Source organism: Hydra viridissima, unplaced genomic scaffold (assembly GCF_058129835.1).
Source record: "Hydra viridissima isolate aposymbiotic clone 2 unplaced genomic scaffold, HvirCarnegie_v1 scaffold_3, whole genome shotgun sequence".
Lineage (NCBI taxonomy): Eukaryota > Metazoa > Cnidaria > Hydrozoa > Anthoathecata > Hydridae > Hydra > Hydra viridissima.
This window is the reverse complement of record NW_028324302.1, coordinates 7,496,593-7,501,684: the sequence shown is the minus strand read 5'-3', so window position 1 is coordinate 7,501,684 and position 5,092 is coordinate 7,496,593. Positions and strand designations below refer to the sequence as shown.

Below are 5,092 nucleotides of genomic sequence, written 5' to 3'. Positions count from 1 at the left end.
TCAAACGGAAAATTTGGCCGGGTAACAATAGCCTGCTGATCAATAACATATGCTGCACAAAATAAAAGAGTTGGCAACGTTCTCCATCACAACCTATTGAAGTCAAAGTTTTTAGCGAGCAAAATGAGATTCACTGTTATTCTCTTCGTAATTGTTGGAACCATCGCATACTCTGCTTCGGCTAAAAGTATTCCTAAAGATACCCCGAAACTAAAAGGTATAATAATAACGTTTTGGGATTAAGCAAGTACAAAAAAAATTTTTTGCCAATTTTTTTAGTTTTGTTAAGTGATTATACTTAACTTTTAGATGATGTTGTAATTGGCTCTGAGTCATGTCGTGCCTTCGATCTTATACCGTTATGCGGCTCCGACTTTCGAACGTATAAGAATTTATGCTCTTTTTTTGAAGAAAAACGTCGAGTAAATGACAAGAGTCTTGTAATTGTTTATTTGGGTTATTGTAAATATTGATATTTATTTTCATTCATTATCTTTAACCATGTTTTTATATATTTAAGAAATATTATAATTTTAATGTTAGCAAATTTTTTCCCCAATTTTTGATCATCTTGTTCGATAGACCTGCTATGTATAATTATACCATGGCCTCATAATTGTACCAGGGCCTCTAAAAGGCTCTGGTAGACAACAGTCCTCATACAATTATAAAGTTTAAAAAATAATTGTCGAAATGGTCTAAAGAATGATTGTTTTAAAATTAATTCTTAATTTCTGCTTTTAAGATTTTGACTCTTTTTGAATAAAAGTCAGTAAGCAATGGTTTTCTCATAACATAGGTTATTTTGGCAAACCACCAAACTCCTTGGTAAATTTACATCTTCATTAAATATAGATAGATTGAAATACCTAAAGAAAGCGTCCAAATCGCTCAGCACACTCTTTTTAGAGTTACATTTTAATCAATCACCAGGCCTTTAAAATATTAATAGGCTTTTAAAGTTTGAAAATATTTGTACTAAGACATTTTAGAAACCTCATAAACATCGATAACTCGATATGTCGTGTTGTGAATTATCGGTAACTCTATATGTCGTGCAGTGGATTATATTTCCCTAAAACTTTCGTACTCCGCGCATTCTTGTGATTGTTACCAACTCTCTTGATTGTTTCCAAGGTTTTCTATTGGTGCCAAGTGTAAAAAAAACTTTTGTTTTTCTAAACAAGGGGGTAGATAGAAATATAGTTCTTTTAAGTTCTGAAGGACATTTTCTGTCGCCATAAATGTTATGAGCAAATGTTCTGATCTTTACTCTAAAAAACTATTTTTCTTTTTTCAAGAAACGTTTTTTATTTGATAAATTATTCAGAAAACTTTGATACTCGGCGTAAGTCGAGTAAAGATACTCGGCGAGTCAGTAAAACTTTATCCGAGAATTCCAACAAAATTCCTAACTTTGACAATCTATAACTTAGGCTTTGAATGAGAAGAAAGAAATTTGAATTCAATATTTTTAATGAAAACTATATCTGCTTGTGTTTAAAAAAAAAAAAAAAAAGAATGAATTGTAGACAGTATTTAGGGTTTTTGTAAAGTGTATATAAGAGGTATTTTACGATTTTGCTCTGTCGGTTTGCATCATATTGACGTAAATGAAACTACAAAATATCCTTAATTTGAACATGATTATAGATCAAAAGAGCTAGAACATTTATAAAGTGTTTAAAGCTGATAATTTTATAAAAAAACATGTTATTTTTACTCAAAATTACTGTTACCCACTTATTAAGTAAAAGTACTCAAAAAAAATGAGATGCTGGGAGTTGTCTCCCTTTTTCTTCTATTTTCTCAATGAACTTTCTATTGCTTAAATGTCTTTGCAATAATTAAGATATTTCCAGCACCAAGCAAGGTCTAAATTAAAAAATAGAGTCCAAGAACATGAGATTTCACGGGTCTGGAGATTATAGCTAATGCTAACATTTTAAATATACCGTAATTTTAACTTCAATCACACGATAAATTAGTCAATTGGTAAACTTTTTTTTATAAAGCTTTTATACAGGTACTTAAACTATATATATTCAAGACTGTATTGCGCAAATAAACGTGTTTTTGCAATAAAATATCTAATGGCTTATTGCAGACCAGATATTTACCGGATATATCTCGATTGTTTAAACTAATAACCGACTGACGGTAGTATTTTGAAAAGCACCTTAACTACGCTGAGTATGAATGTGTTTTAATAAAGTTAGAAACGCAAGCATTTTTAAAAAAATGTCAGCTAGAAAACTCTAGAGTTTGTAATGATACTGCTTTTTTGGATATTTGTTTGATAATATCGGTTTTTAAAGTAGCCCTAGTAGAAATATTGAGATGATAACGGTACACAACGAAACTTGTAAAACACGTATAATAATATTTAAAGAATGATACTTTATAGTGCTTTATCAAATTTTTTTAAAACGTTCCAGGCCTCCTCTTTACGAAATCTGTTGGTACAGACAGCCATAGTTTTTAACTATTAAAAGTAAATTTTCAGTGAAACTCTGATTCTAAATGCATAATTTAATTTTTTTTTGATAATTATATTACAGATTTTATAGTTTTAATTTTTTTAGGTACTGTTTAGTTAACCGGCCTTAAATTTTTAAGATGATTGTCTTGAGATCTACTTTGAACTAGGTGTCTAAATTTCTCCTGGTTAATTTTTTATTGAGTTTGTAAACTATACCAAAATTAAACAAAATTCAATGGAGTTTTGAAATGTGATTAGTGGAGTTGGACAGGAATTACTGAAATGTAATATTCATTATTGAAATAGTTTTTTTTTTTTTATTGATAATTAATGCTCATTCAGCATCGATAACCATATGATTGGAATTTTTTTATGAAACGGACAAACCAGCAAGTCGCATTAGGAAAATGAAATCTTGTTTGTTAACCCTTGAGTGCATCTGCTTAAGTTTTAAGCAGAATTGATAAACGGCGGAAATCTTCACGCCTCCACTTTTCTTCCGCATCTATTAGCGGCCGCCTCCTAAAAGTTTTTTGTAAAAATTATTTTTGAGGTCGCCATTTTGAACATTTTTTTTAGGCTGCCAGCAAGCAGGAGGCGGAAGCAACTGGCGGCCGCCATCAGAAGATATTTTTGAAACAAAATGATTTGGAGACCACCCTAGTGGCTTCTGTCTACCTACCGGCGGCGGCCGCTATATTGAGGCAGTATTTTTACCTCCCGAAGCCAGAAGAAATGAAGACAAAGGATATTGCCAAGTTTTTCACTGGACGAAAAAAAAAGCATGAGTTTTTGATGGACTATAAATCTTCTATCTTATAAATGGTAAAGAACTCGTTAAAACTTGGTTATCGTTTGTGGTTGTTGTGATCTTAGATGAAAAAATGAGTAAAAAGCTTTATAGGTACAATCGGCAGAACAGATTATTAAATCTACCGGGTAAATAAAATCGGCAGAAGCGAATAAATAACTTAAATGGTACAAACGGAAGAGCAGATTATCTAATCTGCTGAATTCTATGTTATATATATGTGATCTGCCAAAGAGTAGTTTCTCTATTTGATTTATATGTGATCTGCCGAACTCTATTTTATATAGATGTGATCTGCAAAATAATAATCTGCCAAATTCTATGTGATATATATGTGATCTGCCAAACTCTATGTAATATATGTCAAATATATGTGATCTGCCAAACTCTATATAATATATATGTGATCTGCCAAATTCTATGTGATATATATGTAATCTGCCGAACAATATGTAATATAAATGTGATCTGCCGAATTCTATGTATTATATATGTGATCTGCCGAACTCTATATAATATATATGTGAAATATATGTGATCTGCGAATTCTATGTATTATATATATATATGATCTGCCGAATTCTATGTAATATATATGTGATCTATCATACAATGATCTGCCAGGAGACTCGTAAACTAATTAATGCGCACTAGACTCGTAAAATTGCAAATGTATTAAATAATCGTAACCCTACAAATAAAAAAATGAGAAAATATTTTTAATATAAATATTTTATTTTGTACAAACAATGAAAATAAATAAAAAAATCTCAAACATAAAAATTACAATAAAGAATGTTTAGCAAATATTTCCTGTTAATAGGATTTTGGAGGTCAGATAAAATATCTATTACTCCCAGTTAAGTAGAATAAATTGGCTATAATAAAAATGAGAGTTGAGTTCAAATATTTTGATTACACTATACCGCGTCTTTTGAATATTATTAATGAAACTTCTAATTTATAAAAACTTTATGAATTATTAAAGCATAATAGGGGTTATTTAATCGTTTTAGCTTTATAAAAGTTTTCGAAATGAAAACAAAATTTATTGTTTATGACCTTTCCTATTGTTCACTTGAACGACATACACTTCTGCTGACTTCGGCTTGTTGAGCATTGTTGACCTTGTATTAATATCGCTTTTGGTAATAAGTTCTGCAACAACTTCTATTTTTAAATGAGTTAAAATATTCGTAAGTAGGGGAGACTGGTTCTCCTAGGGACGTTTTTAGGTTAATGAGTGTAATTTTTCATCGGTGAATATAATTGAACTTTTGAAAACTGTATATGAAAATATGGTCCTTTGTGCACTTTTGATGAGAATCTCTGCTTTATAATCCAATTTTTTAGTACTTTTTTTTAGCTGCAAAATGAGGTCTGACTTTGTCCCTAGGTACAACATGGGGTTGTACCTAGGGACATAGGTGGTTGTACCTAGAGACGGCGGTTGTACCTAGGGACGCTGGGTAATAGAATACTCACATTGGCTTCTATTGAGCTAATAATTATAAATACAAAAGAAACTGTAAAAAATCCTGAAAGGAAACTAAAACAATGATATATATCGTTAAAAGAACTATTTATTTGTAGTGAATGTAACGATATTATTTAAAATAGTTAAAACTAATAAATAAAAAAATAGTGAGATCAATTTTTCTAGAACAAACAAATATTTAAATTGTAAATAAACATATTTAAAATAGTTAACACCAATAGATGAAAAAAGTGATATCATTTTTTCCAGTACAAAAAATGATTGAATTGAGAAGCTGCAATAAGTTTTGAATAATTAAAAC

At 30.0% G+C, this 5,092-nt stretch overlaps 1 long non-coding RNA gene across 1 annotated transcript; it reads left to right on the top strand.

Moving 5' to 3' along the window:
• Positions 1 to 537, top strand: LOC149890811 (uncharacterized). The gene is made up of 2 exons (XR_016451186.1): positions 1 to 217; positions 310 to 537. It is a non-coding gene; the product is annotated as an uncharacterized LOC149890811 (long non-coding RNA).
• The last annotated feature ends 4,555 nt before the right edge of the window (positions 538 to 5,092 follow it).